Below are 25424 nucleotides of genomic sequence, written 5' to 3' on the forward strand. Positions count from 1 at the left end.
GAGTTCAAGTCCAGCTTTCGTGAATGTCTTTCCTCCCGCCAGCATCGTCTGCCTTTGGTAGTGGGTATTGATCCTGCTGGGAGAAATGATTGATAGTTACTTTGTAATCACCACAGATTCTGACGGTGCCATCCCCCTTGAGGACTAGAACAATCGGACTGGCCTACTCGTTGAATTCGATCGGCGAAATGATGCACTCTTTCAAGCCGGTGTAGCCCTTTCTCTCATCATGTACGGTACTGCTCTCGCCTTGTGATGGATGGATCGCGTCCCCGGAATTAGGTGGATCTGCACTTTTGCTCCTTGGAACTTCCCGATGCCTGGTTCGAATAGCGAGGGGAACTTGTTTCGGACCTTGGCACACGAAGTGTCATCGACGGGTGAAAGCGCTTGGACGCTGTCCCAGTTCCAGCATATCTTCCCCAGCCAGCTCCTGCCAGGCAGCATGGGGCCATCACCCGGTAACACCCAGAGTGGTAACTTCTGCACCGCTCCCATCGTAGGAGACCTTTACAGTAGCACTGCCGATTACGGGAATCAGTTCCTTTATGTAAGTTCTCAGTTTAGTGTGAATGGGAGTCAGGACAGGCCTTGAGGCCTTGCTGCACCACAATTTATCGAAAGTCTTTTGCTCATAATAAACTGGCTCGCACCCGTGTCCAGCTCCATTGACACCGGGAGTTCATTTAATTCAACCTTCAGCATTATCTGGAGACACTTTGTGGTAAATGTGTGCACCCCATAGACCTCTGACTCCTCGGTCTGAGGCTCTGGTTTATCATGATCCGCTGTGGATCTGTCCTCTGCAACATGGTGGTTTGCAGGATTAGCAGGATTTGCAGCTTGCCTTGCACATACATTGGAGATGTGGCATTGTTCCATAGCCCTTGCAAACGTATCCTTTGAAGCGGTATGAATGGAAACGATGATCACCCTCGCAGCACCAACAAGGTGTTAATGGCCTAGCATTCATCACCCTTGATGGTGGACTCTGAGACATCTGCAGGCCTGTACGTTATGATTTGAAAACAACATTACTTTGTTCACAATACTTGTAGCAGCACTTGTGATTTGCTTGGTATTGTCACTGGTGGTGATGAACGCCTGGGCTATCGCTATGGCTTTACTCAAGGTTGGGGTCTCTACAGTCAAAAGTGTGCTAAGTATTACTTCATGGCCAATGCCAAATACGAAGAAGTCCCTGAGATTGTGCTCCAAATGTCCTTCAAATTCGCAATGTCCTGCAAAGCGTCTTAGCTCAGCGACATAGCTCGCCACTTCCTGGCCTTCAGACCTCTTGCATGTGTAGAACCGGTACCTCGCCATCAGAACACTTTCCTTCCGATTAAAATGCTCCCGGACCAGTGTGCACAAATCATCATACGATTTCTGTGTGGGTTTCGCTGGAGCAAGCAAACTTTTCATGAGGCTATACGTTGGTGCCCCGCAAACGGTGAGGAGAATCGCCCTTCGTTTGGCAGCGTTCGCTTCTCCTTCCAGCTCGTTGGCCACAAAATATTGGTCGAGTTGCTCCACAAAGGTTTCCCAATCATCTTCCTCCAAAAATTTCTCCAAGATGCCCACTGTTCTCTGCATCATTGCGGTGGGGTTTGTTATCTGTATCTCGCCGCCACTTGTAATGTATGAATAAAGAGTCTGACCAGATACTGTGAGCTCAAAGTAAATTGTAACCATAGTCTTTTATTGCACGTTTCCAGAGTGCCTCTCCAGCCTGTGAGGCCTCCTTAAGTACAGGTGCTCCCAAGGGATTGTGGAATCCCTTGGGACTCCAGGGGATGAGCCCTCTGGTGGTTAAACAAGGTATTTACAGGTTTTCATATATAATAATTACCTTTGAGGTTCTGCTTTTTAATTTGGACCCCAACCCCTCAAAATCTGCGAGCAGAACCTCATTTTTAGTTCTAGCTATGTAATTGGTTCCTATGTGGACCACGACAACTGGATCCTTCCCTTCCCACTCCAAGTTCTTCTCCAGCCGCAAGGCGATGCCTTTAACCCTAGTACCAGGCAGGCAACACAACCTTCAGAACTCCCTGTCCCGACTGCAGAGAACAGTATCTATCCCTCGGACTATACTGTTCCCTACCACAACTACATTCCCTTTCACTCCCCACACTTGAATGGCCTCCTGCACCATGCTGCCATGGTGAGCTTGCTTATCCATCCTGCCAGTTTTTCTCTCATCCACACAGGCAGCAAGAACCTCATATCTGTTGGATAAGGACAAGTGCCAGGGCTCCTCCAGCACTGTACCTGGGGTCCCCTTACCTACCTGAATTGCAGTCATGCAGTTACACCCTCCTGTCCCTGATAAATAACAAGACCTGTACCACTACCTAACCTAAGGGATGTGACTACCTCCTGGATTAAAATGTCCAGGTAACTCTCCCCCTCCCTGATGCACCGCAATGTCTGCACCTCCGACTCCAGCTCAACAGCTCTGAGCTGAGGTTCCTCAAGGTGCAGGCAAATGTGATTGTCTGGGATCACAATGCTTTCCACAAACTCCCACATGCTGCAGTTGCAGCACACCACCTGCATTGGCATCCCTATATGACCTTGTTCTATTTAATTCAATTTGTATTTAAATAACATAGTTTACAGCTTAATTTATTGACTACTTATTGGATTTATATTAACTTATGGGTAATGAAATTAAATATCTACCTGTAACATAAAGCACTACAAGCAGTGTAGGCAAAAAGCACCAACTCCTTCCCCCTCTTCTCTGAATTCCCACTCTTTCCAAATTCCCAAATAAAACACTCTGAGGCCGAAATTGCCCCTTTCTATAAGAGCCGTGGCCGCCTCAAAGATGACACCACTCGGTCGGCGCGGAGGAACCGCCATTTTGAAAATTGCCCTCCTTTATTTTTGAAGTGGTGTACGGGACTGCCCCGGCAGTCTTCCTGCCTCGTCGGGCACACGCAGACCCCTTACAGACTGGCGGTGACCCCCTTTCTGCCCCGTATGGGAAATTGCCCTGTGGGAGTGGATCGACCGGCGCTCGGTGCCCCTGACAGCTTTCCCAAGCGGGAAACATCTTGTGGCAGGGCGGTGCATTCGCCCTTAAGGAGGAGGGCGCACTAACACGGACACCATTTTATTTAATTGTCGGCAGACTGCCAGGTCGGCCCGACAATGGTGGCCATGGGACGTGATGCAGCAGCGACGCGGTGTCCGCGTCGCGGTGACGTCATCAGCGACGCGCTGGCTTCATCAGCGCTGTGCAGATGACTCGGAGTGACAGCCATTCCGACCGGCTTGCTCTTTCACTCCGCTGATGACACCACATCCGCCTGGCTGCAAAATAAAAGAAAGAGCTGAATTTCGCTGGATTGGGACGGCATTGGTGGGGAGAAAACACTTAAAAAACGGTAAGTGTGCCCCGTTTGGGGCAGAGGCCTCATTTAATTGTTTGCAACATCCACCCAGCACTAACGGTGCTATTCATTGGCTGAACCCATCAGCAGGGTGCCAATATCGTGATAGACTAGCACCAGTTAAAGCTAACCTGCACCTCTTAAAGGGGAGTTGCATTGTGGTTGTAGTAGGTCTGGGAGTCGTGTTTTAAGAGATTCTGACCTGGGAAAGAGTGAAGTACAGGGCAGAGAGCATTCTCCAAGGACACTTTACTGGAGGCCTTGGTGGAGGAGGTGGAAAGAAGGAGAGCCCTCCAGAGAAATGGTCAAAATGCAGTCGGAGCAGATAGCCATGGAGGTCAATGCCAGGAGTCATGTTCCACGGACCCGGATGAACTGGCGCAAGAAGTTCAATGACCTCACATGAATAGTAAAGGTCAGTGAATGCATCTTCGAATGCCATATCCTACCAACTGCATCACTACCTCAGACGCTCATTAATTCACCACACTTCCATGACTCGCATACCATCAATTTCTATCAATCAGAACTCAGAGCTAACATTCATATGTGTGTGTACAGTTTTGGTCTCCTTACCTAAGGAAGGATATACTTGCCTAAGAGGGATTGCAGTGAAGGTTCACTGGACTGATTCCTGGGCTAGAGGAGAGATTGAGTAGACCAGGCCTATATTCCCTAGGGCTAGATTTTACAGTTTTATGTAGATCGCCCAAAAATAGGCAGCATTTCTGGCGTGGGCGGTAAAAATCGGTTTTCAGATCGCCGGCTTGTCGCCCATTCTCAAAGCCCCTAGTCTTCATTTTTGAAATTGGGCGTTACTGTGAGCGATATGAAATGGTCAGTAGCATTAAATCTCTCTGACCTTCTGCCATAAAGTGTAGATCGTACTTAGCAATGGCATGGCAAAGCTCAATTCCTGCGATTCAGGAGGTCAAGGGTCATCATGATATGCGCAAAAGAGGAGATAGAGAGGGAGCTGAGGGGAGTGAAGGCATGTGTAGATGTGGTGTGGCTGCTTTGGGAGGAAGGAGGGAGTTTAGAGCTTTAGAGTAAATAGGAAAACAAAAATTAGCTGTTAGCAGCCAGATATTTGCCCAAATTTGGCCTATAATGGAGGCAAAGGAGGGGGTGACACAGTATGCTGTGGAGACTGACGCTGGTGAGAGCAGTGAGCTGGGAGAGGAGCACATTGAAGGGCGCAAAAGAGCGAGGTTCTCGGACGAGGCAAATGCCTCTCTCCTGCAGGAGGTCGAGATACGTTGAGGTGATTTGACCCAGAGAGGGCGTGGGAAGCTCACTTCAAAAGCATACCAGAAGATATGGACCAAGATAGCAGAGGTGGTCTCGTCGGCGACCAATGAGGTGCGTGAGGGCAGCCAATGCTGCAAACGATGGAACGAATCTGTCGGATGCGCAAGAGTAAGTATTACATTTATTTACATGTACTTATGTATTTATATAATTTGATTTGTAACAGTCATGAGTGACTACCAGTAGACGTGAGGTCTTTCAGTTTTACCAGGAATGTTGTAGTCAAAGCCTGCAGTCACGGTGCACATCTTTAGGTAAAGAATGATAATTATAATAATCATGATTACATCTGTCGGTTATATGTTCTATCAGTCTCTGTGAGAATACCTAACAATGATATCATGCAATGATCTCATGCCATGTCATCCTGTTACCTTTTACAGAAGAAGCTATCGACGATGTGGTCTGTGCAGAGGTGAACGAGTGGGGGGCCACCAGTTGCCCGTGACATCATTGAGATGGAGGAGCGGGTGCTCACACTCGTGGGGAAGCACCCCTGGACAGCCACGCAAGCATCTGCAGACCATGAAGTGATGCGACGGGAGTAAGGTTTACACCATTGCGTGATGTAAAGTCAATAGATGCCGCATCCACTCATATCCGAACAATCAGATATGATCGATGATTTCTAAAATTGTCCTATGAATAATGCTAGCCGAATGAAAATCATTGCAATGCAGAATGTGTTGATGGTCATGAAATGTGATGTCTGTGAAGATTTTGCTAACGGTGGTGCTGTTGTCGTGCATATGCTGTGTGTAGCACTGGGATCACCTTGGGATCCTAGCATCCCCTTCTCCTCTAATAACCTCATTTGTGTTTTGCAGCTCAGCCAGCAGTGTGGCCTCAGGCAAGACCACAGAGGCCAGAAGGTGGGGACGCGGGGGCGGACTCGTCGGATGATCCTACATCTGGTGCTGAGGAGCTCCGATTCTCGCCCATCAATCCGCTGGGTCTGTTCTCTACAGATGAGAGCGCCGACTTCGAGGAACGAAGCCGAGACTTTGCCACGCTCCAGAAGCCATTCCACCCCAAGGCCATCTAGTGCTCCTCCGGTCATTCCCGTCTCCATTCTGGAGGTACCGGGCCCAAGCACCTCGCCACAGGGCACCCCATTTGTCCCCAGGATGGTGCTGACCCCGCGGAGGTTTCGTGGACGCGGCAGGTCTGGTCCACGAGCGCCACATGAGAGCAGAGATGGTACAGTTGTCCAGGAGGACTGTAGACATTGGTGACCAGATCCTCAATGCATTGGGGGTCATATCCCGACAGCTTGCCACCATGATTGAGTACGTTCCGCGGATAGCAGAGGCCCTGGAAGCAATAGCCAGGAACATTGCTGGCACAGGCCTCCTGGAGCACGGCACTCCACCCCTAGGTTCTGCACCACCACTGTGAACGACAGATGAGAGGCAGGACCAAGTTCCTGCTTCTGCATCAGAGAATGTTGCCCCCTCGGCAGCCCCCGCTCCCATACCCGTGCAACCACCACCTCTGCCTTCATCCCCCCCCCCCAATGTGGAGCTCTACGGTCAGGTGGTGTGGAGCAAGGAGGGGAAGGAAAATGAGGTGGCTGTCCGCAGGTGATCTCATAAGAACATAAGAACATAAGAATTAGGAACAGGAGTAGGCCATCTAGCCCCTCGAGCCTGCTCCGCCATTCAAAAAGATCATGGCTGATCTGGCCGTGGACTCAGCTCCACTTACCCGCCCGCTCCCCGTAACCCTTAATTCCCTTATTGGTTAAATATCTATCAATCTGTGATTTGAATACATTCAATGAGCTAGCCTCAACTGCTTCCTTGGGCAGAGAATTCCACAGATTCACAACTGTCTGGGAGAAGAAATTCCTTCTCAACTCGGTTTTAAATTGGCTTCCCCATATTTTGAGGCTGTGCCCCCTAGTTCTAGTCTCCCCGACCAGTGGAAACAAGCTCTCTGCCTCTATCTTGTCTATCCCTTTCATTATTTTAAATGTTTCTATAAGATCACCCCTCATCCTTCTGAACTCCAATGAGTAAAGACCCAGTCTACTCAATCTATCATCATAAGGTAACCCCCTCATCTCCGGAATCAGCCGAGTGAATCGTCTCTGTACCCCCTCCAAAGCTAGTATATCCTTCCTTAAGTAAGGTGACCAAAACTGCACGCAGTACTCCAGGTGCGGCCTCACCAATACCCTGTACAGTTGCAGCAGGACCTCCCTGCTTTTGTACTCCATCCCTCTCGCAATGAAGGCCAACATTCCATTTGCCTTCCTGATTACCTGCTTCACCTGCAAACTATCCTTCTGTCATTCATGCACAAGGAAAACACAAAAAAAAACAAAAAAAGGGGGGGGGGGGGAAAAAAAAAAAAAGGGCCTTGTAAATGTCTGGAGTGTCACCCAGGTCGAGTGGCACCGTTTAATGTTTTATGTTTTCGCAGGTAAACTCAAAAGAGTTTCATGCACAAGGAACCAATCGTGGAGCAGTGGAGGCGTGTCCTGCTCAGTTGGAGCTGTGAGCAGTGAGAGAGGCAGCTATCAACTTTTGCTCCTGCCTGGAGAGCCCTGAGACCAGCCCAGGAAGAGAAGGAAGGAAGGGGCTTCAACACCAACTTTCACCCAGAGGGAGAGGAGGAGAACAGAAAACTTTTCAACATTTTTACCATTCTGCAAGGAGTTGGAGAGAGGGGGAAAAACCAACAACATCCAGTGTGGAAGGAGGGAGACTCTACATTTCAACAGGTGGGTGTGGGTGCATTTCCCAAAAAGACTTTGTTGTTTCGGTGGGGGGAGGAAAGAAGACCACTGAGGGCCGGAACATCGCGGGGGGTGTGTGTGTGTGTGGAAGTGTGTGTGGGGGCCTTGCTTACAACTAGGCCCCCCCCACAATTGGAACCCCCCCCACCCCCCCCCATTTGCCTAGCCTGGGATAGCTGGAGCTACCAGGCTGAAGATTTACCCAATTAACATCGTTAGGAGTGCGTGCCTGGTGGCTCTAGCTACCCCAGGTGAAGACGTCTTCTCCCCCCACCTGAAGACCAACCCAAAGACTGTGTTTTTTGTGTGTTTTGCCATCTGGGGAGTGCACCCACCCACAGCTGCGAGGGGAGACCTGCCCTCGCAGCCCCCCCCTTCCCACCCCCCTCTCTCTTTCTCCGTTACCCTCTGTTTCTCCCCTCTCTCTCTGAGGCCCCTTTTCTTCCTAATTTTAAAAAACAAAACCCAATTAGGACAACTGAGCAGACGGAGCAAGGCCTCTCCCCAATTGTCAACGAGGGGAGAGGTGCCTCGTTAAGGGCTCCCCTGCTCAGTTAATATACGAGGCCATTAAAGACCATTAAGGCCTGTGACTTTGGGGTGGGTGTAGCCCTTAAAGGGGCCCCCGTGATGGCGACCCCATCCACGCCGGTGGCAGGGCCAGCAAGGACGTATGCGCAGGTGGCAACCGCTTCCACGGCCCCTCCTGCGCCACCCGCTGCCCTGCCACCTTTCAGACTCATTACTAAAAAACACGGGGTCAAGAGCTACACTCACCCCACAATGACCATCGAGGAGTGCGTGCGGGCGATGGCTGGGGTAGTCGGCCCCTCGGCCATTGTCGCAGCCTCCAAGATGTCTGGGAAGGCCGTGTTCTTCCTGGGGTCGGAGCGGGCGGTGTCCCTGGCCCTTGAAAAGGGGCTCACGGTGGGCGGGACGTTCCTGCCGGTGGACCCTCTCGAGGCCACCGCGCAGAGGGTCATCATTTCAAACGTCCCGCCCTTTGTTCCCGCTGAGCTCCTCCTCCCTCACCTACAACAACTGGGGGAGGTAAGGTCGGGGATCAACCCCATACCGCTCGGCCTCAGGGAGAACAGCCTGCGCCACGTGTTCTCCTTCCGCCGCCAGCTCTTTGTCCGGCTAGCACGGGAGGACACGACGGAGGGGAATTTCAATGTGGTGCACGAGGGGACTGCCTACCGCGTCTTCTGGACGTCGGACGGCGTGCGGTGCCATGCCTGCAGGGAGGTGGGGCACGTTCGTAAGAACTGCCCCGCCTCCAAGGCCGCCAAACCATCGAAGGCGGCCAAGGCTGGCGCCGCCGCCACCCCTCCCCCTAGGTGCGTCCGCGTGCCGGGAGCCATGGGTGCGCGGGCATCGTCGGAGGCCTTTGTTTTCAGGGCCTCCGGCGGGGGGGAGGGAGAGCGTCCGACCGGAAAGAAGGCGCGGAAGAAGGCAAAACATCTAGAGGCGGGTCCCCTCGGTGCGCCAGATAATTTGACCACCGCGCTCAGCCCAACCCAGTCACCGGCGAGCGCGTGGTGCCCCGAGCCCGTGCCCGAGCCCCTGAATAACACCACAGAGGGGCCCGGGCGCGGGAAAGGAAAGGAAAAGGGGGGAGCGGAGCGGGAGGCCTCGGCAGACATGGGGGTCTCCCTGCCTCCGCGCACCCCCAGGAACAAAAGGAGGCGCGGCTCCGATGAGGCGGAGGGGGAACAACATCCCTCCGCGGAGGAGTCGGTGCCCGCCGCGTGTCCCGCGTCCCCCACCAGCGCTCCCAAATTGCGCTGCAGGCGCGAAGAGTCTGTCCCCGGGGAGGGTGAGGTAGTCGAGGCTGCCCAGCCGCTGCCTCCTGGGGATGGCACGGAAGATCTGCCTGTCGTGGGGGGCGTGGGGACCGCGGAGGAATGCGTAGCCGCCGGGCCGGGCGTCCCGGGGACTGAGGCGGGCGAGGCCGAAAAGGCCGAACCTGAGCCCGCCCAGCCAATACCCAACTTCCCCCGGGAGACGCTCGACCCGGCAGAAACACAATTTATTGGTTTTAATGACACTGTAGATGCTGGGCCGGGGGGTGGCAGCGGGGAGGGGGAGGAACACCCACCCTCGCCCCTTACTTTGGAGCTGGAGCACTTGGAGGGCCTGGGGATTTCCTATGGCCGGGTCTCTCCTTGTTCTCCGGTTCCTGGGGCGGAGGGGGAACCCCTTCCGCTGTCATTTCCCGACCCAGCACCATTTTTAAAAGAGCCCAGTGGGGACTCCTCTGCCGACGATCCTGGGGGTGGGATCGGGGCAGTGCCAGGGCCGGTTGGAGCGGCCGGTTCATTTGCCGTACCTTGTGCGGTCGATGGGCTGGCTGCTGGCGGCCACCTCCCGGAGGAGGACGGGGACTCGGTGGGGGACGCGGGTGAAGACCTAGAGACCACCGCCAGTGAGGCGGTGGATCTGCTCGCGGCCGCCGCTGAGGCCCTCCTCATTCCTGCAAAGGAACTCCGGGACTTTTTGGCCCAGAGCCGGGGTCGCCGCGACCAAGCCCGACTGGCCCTGGAAAAATGGTCCGAGCCGGAGCTGATCAAGGGGTCCGTCCGTGCCGCCGTTAAAACCTTGGCCGCGGGCGGGCACTTGACAAAGGAGCAGCACCTTGAGCTGCGCGAGCACGAGGGACTCCTCGCTGGGCTGCGGAGGGAGCGGAGTTCAACAAAAGACTCCGCTCCCTCCCCCACAATAGGTTAAGGTAGAGGTTGCACTATGCTTTTGCCATGAAGATAACCATAGCCAGCCTCAACATCAACGGCGGCAGAGGGGCACGCCGTAGATTTGACAATTTTTCGCTCCTGCGGGAGGGGAAATATGCGGTGTGCTTCCTGCAAGAAACCCACACCGTTCCGGGAGACGAAGCCACGTGGCTCCTGGAATGGCAAGGAGAGGTCCGCATGAGCCACCTCACCGCCATTTCTAGTGGGGTGGCCATCTTGCTGGGCCCGCATTTTCAGCCGGAGATCTTGGGGGTCGAGGAGCCCGTGCCAGGCCGCTTGCTGCACGTAACGGTTCGCCTGGGGGACGTGCCGCTCCATCTCGTGAACGTGTACGCCCCTCATCCCGGCCCGCAGCAAACGCGCTTCTTTGAAGAGGTGTCCGCTCTTCTTGGCTCCGTCGACGTCGGCGACTGCATTGTCCTCGGGGGGGATTTTAACTGCACCCTCGAGGCGAGGGACCGCTCCGGTGCCCCGCAGTGCATGACGGCGATGGAGAAGTTGAGGGACCTGGTCGGGTCCTTCGACTTGGTGGACGTCTGGCGAAATCTCCACCCCGACTCCAGCGCCTTTACTTGGGTGAGGCCTGGAGTTGGATGGTCTAGAGTCGACCGCCTTTACGTGTCTCGGGCGTACGTTTCCTGCGTCCCGGCGGCCTCCATGCGGCCGGTGCCGTGTTCGGACCACCACCTGGTGTGGGCGGAGCTCGCTTCGCTCCGCGCGAGGACGGGGTCCGCGTACTGGCACTTTAACAACCGGCTGCTGGAGGACGTGCGGTTCCAGGACTCGTTCCGTCGATTCTGGTCCGACTGGAGAAGGAAGCAGGGGGGCTTCCCCTCCTTGAGGCTATGGTGGGACGTGGGCAAGGCTCACGTCCGCGTCTTCTGTCAAGAGTACGCGAGGGGGTCGACCAAGAGGCGGGCGGCCAGAGTCGGGCGCCTAGAAAAAGAGGTGCTCGACCTGGAAGCCCGTCTCGGTCAAGTCGTCCAGGACCCGGCCCTGCGGACGGTGTACGAAGCGAAGAAGGCCGCGCTGAAGGACCTGCAGCTCGTCGGGTCCCGAGGCGCGTTCGTGAGGTCGCGGATCCGGTTCCTGCGGGATCTGGACCGCGGCTCCCCCTTCTTCTACTCGCTGGAAAAAAGGCAGAGTGTCCGTAAGCAGCTCTTGACGCTGCTGGCCGACGACGGCTCTCTCGTCTCGGATCCGGAGGGCGTCAACAACAGGGTCCGTGAATATTACGGGGCTCTGTTCTCTCCGGATCCGTCCAGCGAGGAAGCGCGTAGAGTTTTGTGGGAGGACCTGCCGAAGGTCGGCCCGGAGGGCGCCGAAAATCTGGAAGCTCCGCTAAGCCTGGCGGAGCTGACCGGTGCCCTCGCCCGGCTCTCGAGGGGAAAATCCCCGGGGCTGGACGGGCTGACCGTGGAGTTCCACAGGGCGTTCTGGGACGTCCTGGGGAGCGACTACGCGCGGGTCCTGGGGGAAAGTCTGGCGACCGGGGAGATGCCCCTCTCTTGGCGCAGGGCAGTCATCGTCCTGCTGCCTAAGAAGGGCGATCTCCGCCTCCTTAAGAACTGGCGCCCGGTCTCCCTCCTCAGCATGGACTACAAAATCTTCGCCAGGGCGATGTCTGCTCGCCTTGGTGCCGTGCTGGACCACATGATCCACCCCGACCAGTCATACACGGTCCCGGGCCGGACAATCCACGATAACATCCATCTGGTCCGGGACCTCATCCATTGTTCCCAGGAGGCTGGTCTGTCGGTCGCCTTCCTATCCCTCGACCAAGAGAAGGCGTTCGACAGGGTGGATCACGACTATCTGCTCGGAACTCTGCGCGCTTTCGGGTTCGGGACGCATTTCGTCGCCCGGATCCGACTTTTGTACGCCGCCGCGGAGTGTCTGATTAAGGTTAACGGGTCCTTGACGGCGCCCCTTCGCTTTAGGAGAGGGGTGCGCCAGGGATGCCCCATGTCCGGCCAGTTATACGCCGTTTGCGTGGAGCCTTTCCTGCGCCTCTTGCGGACGAGGTTGACGGGACTGGCTCTGCAAGGGCCGGGCGTGGAGGTCGTCCTCTCGGCTTACGCCGATGACGTGCTCCTCGCGATAGAGGATCCCGCTGACCTGCGGAGGATGCGTGAGTGCCAGGAGATTTACTCGGCCGCGTCCTCCGCCAGGATCAACTGGGAGAAATGTTCCGGACTCCTGGTGGGTCAGTGGCGGGTGGACTCCCTGCCGGAGGAGCTCAGGCCTTTTGCCTGGAGCACGACCCATCTCCTCTATCTGGGAGTCTACCTTAGCCCCGACGAGGGAGCCTGGCCGGCGAACTGGCAGGAGCTGGAGGCCAAGGTCGCCGCTCGCCTAGGGCGCTGGACAGGACTGCTCCGAGTGTTGTCCTACAGGGGTCGAGCGCTAGTCATAAACCAGCTGGTGGCCGCAATGCTGTGGTACCGGCTGGTCACTTTGACCCCTCCCCCTGCGTTTGTCGCCAAGATACAGAAGAAGCTGGTGGACTTCTTCTGGAACAACAGGAAGCACTGGGTCTCTGCCGCGGTCTTGAGTCTCCCGCTTGAGGAGGGCGGTCAGTCGTTGGTGTGCGTCAGCGCCCAGCTCGCGACTTTCCGTCTTCAGACCCTGCAGAGATACCTTTACGTCGAGCCCCCTCCTAGGTGGTGCGCTCTGGCGAGGTATTTCTTCCGCCAGCAGCTCGACCTCAATTATGACACGCAGCTCCTGTTTGTGAACTTGGGGGGTGCCAGGACCGCCCTCCGGGAGCTGCCTGTCTTTTACAGGGAACTCATCAGGGTCTGGAACAAAGTCTCCACCAAGCGCAGCTCTCCGCCGGCTGGAGTGGCGGCCGTCCTGCAGGAGCCGCTGCTCGGGAATCCGTACCTCCACGGCCGAGGCTTCATGTGGCGGTCGGAAGAGAGGGCTGTGGCTGGTGAGGTGACCAGGGTCAGGGACCTGCTCGATGGCGGAGGAGCGGGCTGGATGGCGCCAGACACGCTGGCGCGGCGCCTAAACTCTGCCAACGTCCGCCACGCGGCCGATGCCATCGAGTCGCTAAAAACAGCTCTGGGCCCTGACTCCGTTAGGTGCATCGAGGAGGCTCAAGCACGTGGGGAGATCCCGTCCGAACTGACCCCCGTCCGGACGGAATTCCTCATCGGCGCCAAACCCCGGAACCTCCCTCGGGGGCCGGCGCCTCACAACTTGAGCCGCCTCGGGGAAATCCCCTCCGTGCCTTTCAGTTCCGCGCGGAGGGGTTTCCTGTACGGGCTGCTCCTGCACACCCTCAACTTTGCCATCCTCGCCGGCCGTCCGGACACGCCATGGCGTACCATCTTGCCGTCCGGAGGAGGCGGGGGTCCCCGATGGAGGGCACTCTACGCAGGGGTCCTCCCACTATTCATCGGGGACTTGGCCTGGAGGGTGGTGCACGGAGCAGTGCCGTGCAACAAATTTTTAAGCCGGTTCACGGACTCCCAGGCCGCCTGCAATTTCTGCGGTCTGGAGGAGTCCGTGTTCCATGTTTTTATTGAATGCACGAGGTTGCAGCCCCTGTTCCACTATTTGAAGGGGCTGCTCCTGAAATTCTGGCTGCACTTCAGTCCCACTCTCCTGATCTTTGGGCACCCTGTGCGGAGGGGAGCGGGTAGGTCCGAAGGCCTCCTCGTAGGACTGCTCCTGGGCACGGCCAAGGGTGCCATCAGCCGGTCCAGGCAGCGGGCGGTCGAGGGGGTCGTTCAACCTGACTGCCTGCCTCTCTTCCGCTCTTACATCCGGTCCAGGGTGTCCTTGGAGATGGAGCACGCGGTGTCCACCGGTACGCTCGCGACCTTCCGCGAGAGGTGGGCACCGGAGGGACTGGAGTGCATCATCACGCCCGGCAACCAAATTTTGATTTGATTTACGTTTTAAAGTTAATTTGTTTTAATTGCCGGTGCTTTTAGTGTCCCCTTCCCTTTTATAGGGGGCACTGGGGAAAAATTGTGATTTTAGTGCCCAAAAAAAAAAACAAAAAAAGAAAAACACAAAAAAAAAAAGGGGGGAAAAAAAGGGCCTTGTAAATGTCTGGAGTGTCACCCAGGTCGGGTGGCACTCTTTAATGTTTTATGTTTTCGCAGGTAAACTCAAAAGAGTTTCATGCACAAGGAAAACACAAAAAAAAAAAAAAAAAGGGGGGGGGGGGAAAAAAAAAAAAAGAAGGGCCTTGTAAATGTCTGGAGTGTCACCCAGGTCGAGTGGCACCGTTTAATGTTTTATGTTTTCGCAGGTAAACTCAAAAGAGTTTCATGCACAAGGAACCAATCGTGGAGCAGTGGAGGCGTGTCCTGCTCAGTTGGAGCTGTGAGCAGTGAGAGAGGCAGCTATCAACTTTTGCTCCTGCCTGGAGAGCCCTGAGACCAGCCCAGGAAGAGAAGGAAGGAAGGGGCTTCAACACCAACTTTCACCCAGAGGGAGAGGAGGAGAACAGAAAACTTTTCAACATTTTTACCATTCTGCAAGGAGTTGGAGAGAGGGGGAAAAACCAACAACATCCAGTGTGGAAGGAGGGAGACTCTACATTTCAACAGGTGGGTGTGGGTGCATTTCCCAAAAAGACTTTGTTGTTTCGGTGGGGGGAGGAAAGAAGACCACTGAGGGCCGGAACATCGCGGGGGGTGTGTGTGTGTGTGGAAGTGTGTGTGGGGGCCTTGCTTACAACTAGGCCCCCCCCACAATTGGAACCCCCCCCACCCCCCCCATTTGCCTAGCCTGGGATAGCTGGAGCTACCAGGCTGAAGATTTACCCAATTAACATCGTTAGGAGTGCGTGCCTGGTGGCTCTAGCTACCCCAGGTGAAGACATCATCTCCCCCCACCTGAAGACCAACCCAAAGACTGTGCTTGTGTGTTTTGCCATCTGGGGAGTGCACCCATCCACAGCTGCGAGGGGAGACCTGCCCTCGCAGTCCCCCCCCCCCCTTCCCACCCCCCTCTCTCTTTCTCTGCTACTCTGTTTCTCCCCTCTCTCTCTGAGGCCTCTTTCTTCCAAATTAATAAAAAAAAAACAATTAAGACAACTGAGCAGAGGGAGCAAGGCCCCTCCCCAATTACCAACTAGGGGAGAGGTGCCTCGTTAAGGGCTCCTCTGCTCAGTTAATATACGAGGCCTAATTAAGACCATTAAGGCCTGTGACTTTGGGGTGGGTGTAGCCCTTAAAGGGACCCCGTGATGGCGACCCCATCCACGCCGGTGGCAGGGCCAGCAAGGACGTATGCGCAGGCGGTGTCCACATCCACGGCACCTCCTGCGCCACCCGCTGCCCTGCCACCTTTTACACTTATAACCAGGAAACACGGGGTCAAGAGCTACACTCACCCGACAATGAGCATCGAGGAGTGCGTGCGGGCGATGGCTGGGGTAGTCGGCCCCTCGGCCATTGTCGCAGCCTCCAAGATGTCTGGGAAGGCAGTGTTCTTCCTGGGGTCGGAGCGGGCGGTGTCCCTGGCCCTTGAAAAGGGGCTCACGGTGGGCGGGACGTTCCTGCCGGTGGACCCTCTCGAGGCCACCACGCAGAGGATCATCGTGTCAAACGTCCCGCCCTTTGTTTCCGCTGAGCTCCTCCTCCCTCACCTACAACAACTGGGGGAGGTAAGGTCAGGGATCAACCCCATACCGCTCGGCCTCAGGGAGAACAGCCTGCGCCACGTGTTCTCCTTCCGCCGCCAGCTCTTTGTCCGGCTGGCGCGGGAGGACACGACGGAGGGAAGTTTTAATGTGGTGCACGAGGGGACTGCCTACCGCGTCTTCTGGACGTCGGACGGCGTGCGGTGCCATGCCTGCAAGGAGGTGGGGCACGTTCGCAAGAACTGCCCCGCCTCCAAGGCCGCCAAACCACCGAAGGCGGCCAAGGCTGGCGCCGCCGCCACCCCTCCCCCTAGTTGCATCCGTGTGCCGGGAGCCATGGGTGCGCGGGCATCGTCGGGGGCCTTTGTTTTCAGGGCCTCCGGCGGGGGGGAGGGAGAGCGTCCGAACGGAAGGAAGGCGCGGAAGAAGACGAGACATCTAGAGGCGGGTCCCCTCAGTGCGCCGGAAAGTTTGACCACCGCGCTCAGCCCAACCCAGTCACCGGCGAGCGCGTGGTGCCCCGAGCCCGTGCCCGAGCCCTTGAATAACACCACAGAGGGGCCCGGGCACGGGAAAGGAAAGGAAAAGGGGGGGGCGGAGCGGGAGGCCTCGGCAGACATGGGGGTCTCCCTGCCTCCGCGCGCCCCCAGGAACAAAAGGAGGCGCGGCTCCGATGAGGCGGAGGGGGAACAACATCCCTCCGCGGAGGAGTCGGTGCCCGCCGCGTGTCCCGCGTCCCCCACCAGCGCTCCCAAATTGCGCTGCAGGCGCGAAGAGTCTGTCCCCGGGGAGGGTGAGGCAGTCGAGGCTGCCCAGCCGCTGCCTCCTGGGGATGGAGTGGAAGATCTGCCTGTCGTGGGGTGCGTGGGGCCAGCGGAAGAATGCATTGCCGCCGGGCCGGGCGTCCCGGGGACTGAGGCGGGCGGGGCCGAAAAGGCCGAACCTGAGCCCGCCCAGCCAATACCCAACTTCCCCCGGGAGTCGCTCGACCCGGCAGAAACTGAAATTCAGGTTTTTAATGAAACTGTAAATGCTGGGCCGGGGGGTGGCAGCGGGGAGGGGGAGGAACACCCACCCTCGCCTCTTACTTTGGAGCTGGAGCACTTGGGGAGCCTGGGGATCTCCTATGGCCGGGTCTCTCCTTGTTCTCCGGTTCCTGGGGCGGAGGGGGAACCCCTTCCGCTGTCATTTCCCGACCCAGCACCATTTTTAAAAGAGCCCAGTGGGGACTCCTCTGCCGACGATCCTGGGGGTGGGATCGGGGCAGTGCCAGGGCCGGTTGGAGCGGCCGGTTCATTTGCCGTACCTTGTGCGGTCGATGGGCTGGCTGCTGGCGGCCACCTCCCGGAGGAGGACGGGGACTCGGTGGGGGACGCGGGTGAAGACCTAGAGACCACCGCCAGTGAGGCGGTGGATCTGCTCGCGGCCGCCGCTGAGGCCCTCCTCATTCCTGCAAAGGAACTCCGGGACTTTTTGGCCCAGAGCCGGGGTCGCCGCGACCAAGCCCGACTGGCCCTGGAAAAATGGTCCGAGCCAGAGCTGATCAAGGGGTCTGTCCGCGCCGCCGTTAAAACCTTGGCCGCGGGCGGGCCCTTGACAAAGGAGCAGCACCTTGAGCTGCGCGAGCTCGAGGGACTCCTCGCTGGGCTGCGGAGGGAGCGGAGTTCAACAAAAGACTCCGCTCCCTCCCCCACAATAGGTTAAGGTAGAGGTTGCACTATGCTTTTGCCATGAAGATAACCATAGCCAGCCTCAACATCAACGGCGGCAGAGGGGCACGCCGTAGATTTGACAATTTTTCGCTCCTGCGGGAGGGGAAATATGCGGTGTGCTTCCTGCAAGAAACCCACACCGTTCCGGGAGACGAAGCCACGTGGCTCCTGGAATGGCAAGGAGAGGTCCGCATGAGCCACCTCACCGCCATTTCTAGTGGGGTGGCCATCTTGCTGGGCCCGCATTTTCAGCCGGAGATCTTGGGGGTCGAGGAGCCCGTGCCAGGCCGCTTGCTGCACGTAACGGTTCGCCTGGGGGACGTGCCGCTCCATCTCGTGAACGTGTACGCCCCTCATCCCGGCCCGCAGCAAACGCGCTTCTTTGAAGAGGTGTCCGCTCTTCTTGGCTCCGTCGACGTCGGCGACTGCATTGTCCTCGGGGGGGATTTTAACTGCACCCTCGAGGCGAGGGACCGCTCCGGTGCCCCGCAGTGCATGACGGCGATGGAGAAGTTGAGGGACCTGGTCGGGTCCTTCGACTTGGTGGACGTCTGGCGAAATCTCCACCCCGACTCCAGCGCCTTTACTTGGGTGAGGCCTGGAGTTGGATGGTCTAGAGTCGACCGCCTTTACGTGTCTCGGGCGTACGTTTCCTGCGTCCCGGCGGCCTCCATGCGGCCGGTGCCGTGTTCGGACCACCACCTGGTGTGGGCGGAGCTCGCTTCGCTCCGCGCGAGGACGGGGTCCGCGTACTGGCACTTTAACAACCGGCTGCTGGAGGACGTGCGGTTCCAGGACTCGTTCCATCGATTCTGGTCCGACTGGAGAAGGAAGCAGGTGGGCTTCCCCTCCTTGAGGCTATGGTGGGACGTGGGCAAGGCTCACGTCCGCGTCTTCTGTCAAGAGTACGCGAGGGGGTCGACCAAGAGGCGGGCGGCCAGAGTCGGGCGCCTAGAAAAAGAGGTGCTCGACCTGGAAGCCCGTCTCGGTCAAGTCGTCCAGGACCCGGCCCTGCGGACGGTGTACGAAGCGAAGAAGGCCGCGCTGAAGGACCTGCAGCTCGTCGGGTCCCGAGGCGCGTTCGTGAGGTCGCGGATCCGGTTCCTGCGGGATCTGGACCGCGGCTCCCCCTTCTTCTACTCGCTGGAAAAAAGGCAGAGTGTCCGTAAGCAGCTCTTGACGCTGCTGGCCGACGACGGCTCTCTCGTCTCGGATCCGGAGGGCGTCAACAACAGGGTCCGTGAATATTACGGGGCTCTGTTCTCTCCGGATCCGTCCAGCGAGGAAGCGCGTAGAGTTTTGTGGGAGGACCTGCCGAAGGTCAGCCCGGAGGGCGCCGAAAATCTGGAAGCTCCGCTAAGCCTGGCGGAGCTGACCGGCTCTCGAGGGGAAAATCCCCGGGGCTGGACGGGCTGACCGTGGAGTTCCACAGGGCGTTCTGGGACGTCCTGGGGGGCGACTACGCGCGGGTCCTGGGGGAAAGTCTGGCGACCGGGGAGGTGCCCCTCTCTTGGCGCAGGGCAGTCATCGTCCTGCTGCCTAAGAAGGGCGATCTCCGCCTCCTTAAGAACTGGCGCCCGGTCTCCCTCCTCAGCACGGACTACAAAATCTTCGCCAGGGCGATGTCTGCTCGCCTTGGTGCCGTGCTGGACCACATGATCCACCCCGACCAGTCCTACACGGTCCCGGGCCGGACAATCCACGATAACATCCATCTGGTCCGGGACCTCATCCATTGTTCCCAGGAGGCTGGTCTGTCGGTCGCCTTCCTATCCCTCGACCAAGAGAAGGCGTTCGACAGGGTGGATCACGACTATCTGCTCGGAACTCTGCGCGCTTTCGGGTTCGGGACGCATTTCGTCGCCCGGATCCGACTTTTGTACGCCGCCGCGGAGTGTCTGATTAAGGTTAACGGGTCCTTGACGGCGCCCCTTCGCTTTAGGAGAGGGGTGCGCCAGGGATGCCCCATGTCTGGCCAGTTATATGCCGTTTGCGTGGAGCCTTTCCTGCGCCTCTTGCGGACGAGGTTGACGGGACTGGCTCTGCAAGGGCCGGGCGTGGAGGTCGTCCTCTCGGCTTACGCCGATGACGTGCTCCTCGCGGTAGAGGATCCCGCTGACCTACGGAGGATGCGTGAGTGCCAGGAGATTTACTCGGCCGCGTCCTCCGCCAGGATCAACTGGGAGAAATGTTCCGGACTCCTGGTGGGTCAGTGGCAGGTGGACTCCCTGCCGGAGGAGCTCAGGCCTTTTGCCTGGAGCACGACCCATCTCCTCTATCTGGGAGTCTACCTTAGCCCCGACGAGGGAGCCTGGCCGGCGAACTGGCAGGAGCTGGAGGCCAAGGTCGCCGCTCGCCTAGGGCGCTGGACAGGACTGCTCCGAGTGCTGTCCTACAGGGGTCGAGCGCTAGTCATAAACCAGCTGGTGGCCGCAATGTTGTGGTACCGGCTGGTCACTTTGACCCCTCCCCCTGCGTTTGTCGCCAAGATACAGAAGAAGCTGGTGGACTTCTTCTGGAACAACAGGAAGCACTGGGTCTCTGCTGCGGTCTTGAGTCTCCCGCTTGAGGAGGGCGGTCAGTCGTTGGTGTGCGTCAGCGCCCAGCTCGCGACTTTCCGTCTTCAGACCCTGCAGAGATACCTTTACGTCGAGCCCCCTCCTAGGTGGTGCGCTCTGGCGAGGTATTTCTTCCGCCAGCAGCTCGACCTCAATTATGACACGCAGCTCCTGTTTGTGAACTTGGGGGGTACCAGGACCGCCCTCCGGGAGCTGCCTGTCTTTTACAGGGAACTCATCAGGGTCTGGAACAAAGTCTCTACCAAGCGCAGCTCTCCGCCGGCTGGAGTGGCGGCCGTCCTGCAGGAGCCGCTGCTCGGGAATCCGTACCTCCACGGCCGAGGTTTCATGTGGCGGTCGGAAGAGAGGGCTGTGGCTGGTGAGGTGACCAGGGTCAGGGACGTGCTCGATGGCGGAGGAGCGGGCTGGATGGCGCCAGACACGCTGGCGCGGCGCCTAAACTCTGCCAACGTCCGCCACGCGGCCGATGCCATCGAGTCGCTAAAAACAGCTCTGGGCCCTGACTCCGTTAGGTGCATCGAGGAGGCTCAAGCACGTGGGGAGAACCCGTCCGAACTGACCCCCGTCCGGACGGAATTCCTCATCGGCGCCAAACCCCGGAACCTCCCTCGGGGGCCGGCGCCTCACAACTTGAGCCGCCTAGGGGAAATCCCCTCCGTGCCTTTCAGTTCCGCGCGGAGGGGTTTCCTGTACGGGCTGCTCCTGCACACCCTCAACTTTGCCATCCTCGCCGGCCGTCCGGACACGCCATGGCGTACCATCTTGCCGTCCGGAGGAGGCGGGGGTCCCCGCTGGAGGGCACTCTACGCAGGGGTCCTCCCACTATTCATCGGGGACTTGGCCTGGAGGGTGGTGCACGGAGCAGTGCCGTGCAACAAATTTTTAAGCCGGTTCACGGACTCCCAGGCCGCCTGCAATTTCTGCGGTCTGAAAGAGTCCGTGTTCCATGTTTTTATGGAATGCACAAGGTTGCAGCCCCTGTTTTATTATTTGAAGGGGCTGCTCCTGAAATTCTGGCTGCACTTCAGTCCCACTCTCCTGATCTTTGGGCACCCTGTGCGGAGGGGAGCGGGTAGGTCCGAAGGCCTCCTCGTAGGACTGCTCCTGGGCACGGCCAAGGGTGCCATCAGCCGGTCCAGGCACCGGGCGGTCGAGGGGGTCGTTTAACCTGACTGCCTGCCTCTCTTCCGCTCTTACATCCGGTCCAGGGTGTCCTTGGAGATGGAGCACGCGGTGTCCACCGGTACGCTCGCGGCCTTCCGCGAGAGGTGGGCACCGGAGGGACTGGAGTGCATCATCACGCCCGGCAACCAAATTTTAATTTGATTTTACGTTTTAAAGTTTAATTTGTTTTCATTGCCGGTGCTTTTAGTGTCCCCCTTCCCTTTTATAGGGGGCACTGGGGAAAATTGTGAATTTAGTGCCCAAAAAAAAAACAAAAAAAAAACAGAAAAAAAAAACAAAACAAAAAGGGGGGGAAAAAAAAAAAGGGCCTTGTCAATGTCCGGAGTGTCACCCAGGTCGGGTGGCACAGTTTTAATGTTTTATGTTTTGCAGGTGAACTCCAAAAAGAGTTTCATGCACAAGGACCAATTGTGGAGCAGTGGAGGCGTGTCCTGCTCAGTTGGAGCTGTGAGCTGTGAGAGGAGCAGCTATCAACCTGTGCTCCTGCCTGGAGAGCCCTGAGACCAGCCCAGGAAGAGAAGGAAGGAAGGGGCTTCACCACCAACTTTTAGCCAGAGGGAGAGGAGGAGAACAGAAAACTTTTAAACAACTTTTACCATTCTGCAAAGAGTTGGAGAGAGGGGGAAAAGACCAACAACATCCAGTGTGGAATGAGGGAGACTCTACCATTCAACAGGTGGGTGTGGGTGCAGTCCCAAAAAGACTTTGTTGTATCGGTGGGGGGAGGAAAGAAGACCACTGAGGGCCGGAACATCGCGGGGGGTGTGTGTGTGTGGAAAGTGTGTGTGGGAGCCTTGCTTACAACTAGGCCCCACACACAATTGAACCCCGCCCCCCCCCCAATTGCCTAGCCTGGGATAGCTGGAGCTACCAGGCTGAAGATTTTTCTCATTTACCCTATTAACATCGTTAGGAGTGTGTGCCTGGTGGCTCTTGCTGCCCCAGGTGAAGACGTCTTCTCCCCCCACCTGAAGACCCACCCCAAGGACTGTGTTTTTTGTGTTTTGCCATCTGGAGAGTGCACCCACCCACAGCTGCGAGGGGAGACCTGCCCTCGCAGTTCCCCCCCCTTCCCACCCCCCTCTCTCTTTCTCTGTTACTCTGTTTCACCCTCTCTCTCTGAGGCCCCTTTCTCCTAATTTAAAAAAAAACAATTAAGACACTGAGCAGAGGGAACAAGGCCCCTCCCCAATCATTAACAAGGGGAGAGGTGTGCCTCTTTCAGAGCTCCCTCTGTTCAAACAACAACGAGGCTAATAAAGACCATGAAGGCCTGTGACTTTGGGGTGGGTGTAGCCCTTAAAGGGACCCCGTGATGGCGACCCCATCCACGCCGGTGGCAGGGCCAGCGAAGACGTATGCGCAGGTGGCAACCGCTTCCACGGCACCTCCTGCGCCACCCGCTGCCCTGCCACCTTTTCAACTTATAACCAGGAAACACGGGGTCAAGAGCTACACTCACCCCACAATGAGCATTGAGGAGTGCGTGCGGGCGATGGCTGGGGTAGTCGGCCCCTCGGCCATTGTCGCGGCCTCCAAGATGTCTGGGAAGGCAGTTTTCTTCCTGGGGTCGGAGCGGGCGGTGTCCCTGGCCCTTGAAAAGGGGCTCACGGTGGGCGGGACGTTCCTGCCGGTGGACCCTCTCGAGGCCACCGCGCAGAGGGTCATCATATCGAACGTCCCGCCCTTTGTTCCCGCTGAGCTCCTCCTCCCTCACCTACACCAACTGGGGGAGGTAAGGTCGGGGATCAACCCCATACCGCTCGGCCTCAGGGAGAACAGCCTGCGCCACGTGTTCTCCTTCCGCCGCCAGCTCTTTGTCCGGCTGGCGCGGGAGGACATGACGGAAGGGCACTTTAATGTGGTGCATGAGGGGACTGCCTACTGCGTCTTCTGGACGTCGGACGGCGTGCGGTGCCATGCCTGTAGGGAGGTGGGGCACATTCGCAAGAACTGCCCCGCCTCCAAGGCCGCCAAACCACCGAAGGCGGCCAAGGATGGCGCCGCCGCCACCCCTCCCCCGAGTTGCGTCCGCGTGCCGGGAGCCGTAGGTGCGCGGGCATCGTCGGAGGCCTTTGTTTTCAGGGCGGTGGGACGTGGGCAAGGCTCACGTCCGCGTCTTCTGTCAAGAGTACGCGAGGGGGTCGACCAAGAGGCGGGCGGCCAGAGTCGGGCGCCTAGAAAAAGAGGTGCTCGACCTGGAAGCCCGTCTCGGTCAAGTCGTCCAGGACCCGGCCCTGCGGACGGTGTACGAAGCGAAGAAGGCCGCGCTGAAGGACCTGCAGCTCGTCGGGTCCCGAGGCGCGTTCGTGAGGTCGCGGTTCCGGTTCCTGCGGGATCTGGACCGCGGCTCCCCCTTCTTCTACTCGCTGGAAAAAAGGCAGAGTGTCCGTAAGCAGCTCTTTACGCTGCTGGCCGACGACGGCTCTCTCGTCTCGGATCCGGAGGGCGTCAACAACAGGGCCCGTGAATATTACAGGGCTCTGTTCTCTCCGGATCCGTCCAGCGAGGAAGCGCGTAGAGTTTTGTGGGAGGACCTGCCGAAGGTCAGCCCGGAGGGCGCCGAAAATCTGGAAGCTCCGCTAAGCCTGGCGGAGCTGACCGGTGCCCTCGACCGGCTCTCGAGGGGAAAATCCCCGGGGCTGGACGGGCTGACCGTGGAGTTCCACAGGGCGTTCTGGGACGTCCTGGGGGGGCGACTACGCGCGGGTCCTGGGGGAAAGTCTGGCGACCGGGGAGATGCCCCTCTCTTGGCGCAGGGCAGTCATCGTCCTGCTGCCTAAGAAGGGCGATCTCCGCTTCCTTAAGAACTGGCGCCCGGTCTCCCTCCTCAGCACGGACTACAAAATCTTCACCAGGGCGATATCTGCTCGCCTTAGTGCCGTGCTGGACCACATGATCCACCCCGACCAGTCCTACACGGTCCCGAGCCGGACAATCCACGATAACATCCATCTGGTCCGGAACCTCATCCATTGTTCCCAAAAAACTGGTCTATCGGTCGCCTTCCTATCCCTCGACCAAGAGAAGGCGTTCGACAGGGTGGATCACGGCTATCTGCTCGGAACTCTGCGCGCTTTCGGGATCGGGACGCATTTCGTCGTCCGGATCCGACTTTTGTACGCCGCCGCGGAGTGTCTGATTAAGGTTAACGGGTCCTTGACGGCGCCCCTTCGCTTTAGGAGAGGGGTGCGCCAGGGATGCCCCATGTCCGGCCAGTTATACGCCGTTTGCGTGGAGCCTTTCCTGCGCCTCTTGCGGACGAGGTTGACGGGACTGGCTCTGCAAGGGCCGGGCGTGGAGGTCGTACTCTCGGCTTACTCCGATGACGTGCTCCTCGCGGTAGAGGATCCCGCTGACCTGCGGAGGATGCGTGAGTGCCAGGAGATTTACTCGGCCGCGTCCTCCGCCAGGATCAACTGGGAGAAATGTTCCGGACTCCTGGTGGGTCAGTGGCGGGTGGACTCCCTGCCAGAGGAGCTCAGGCCTTTTGCCTGGAGCACGACCCATCTCCTCTATCTGGGAGTCTACCTTAGCCCCGACGAGGGAGCCTGGCCGGCGAACTGGCAGGAGCTGGAGGCCAAGGTCGCCGCTCGCCTAGGGCGCTGGACAGGACTGCTCCGAGTGCTGTCCTACAGGGGTCGAGCGCTAGTCATAAACCAGCTGGTGGCCGCAATGCTGTGGTACCGGCTGGTCACTTTGACCCCTCCCCCTGCGTTTGTCGCCAAGATACAGAAGAAGCTGGTGGACTTCTTTTGGAACAACAGGAAGCACTGGGTCTCTGCTGCGGTCTTGAGTCTCCCGCTTGAGGAGGGCGGTCAGTCGTTGGTGTGCGTCAGCGCCCAGCTCGCGACTTTCCATCTTCAGACCCTGCAGAGATACCTTTACGTCGAGCCCCCTCCTAGGTGGTGTGCTCTGGCGAGGTATTTCTTCCGCCAGCAGCGCGACCTCAATTATGACACGCAGCTCCTGTTTGTGAACTTGGGGGGTGTCAGGACCGCCCTCCGGGAGCTGCCTGTCTTTTACAGGGAACTCATCAGGGTCTGGAACAAAGTCTCCACCAAGCGCAGCTCTCCGGCGGCTGGAGTTGCGGCCGTCCTGCAGGAGCCGCTGCTCGGGAATCCGTACC

The sequence above is a fragment of the Pristiophorus japonicus genome, chromosome 1 (genome assembly GCF_044704955.1).
Source record: "Pristiophorus japonicus isolate sPriJap1 chromosome 1, sPriJap1.hap1, whole genome shotgun sequence".
In the NCBI taxonomy this organism is placed as follows: Eukaryota; Metazoa; Chordata; class Chondrichthyes; family Pristiophoridae; genus Pristiophorus; species Pristiophorus japonicus.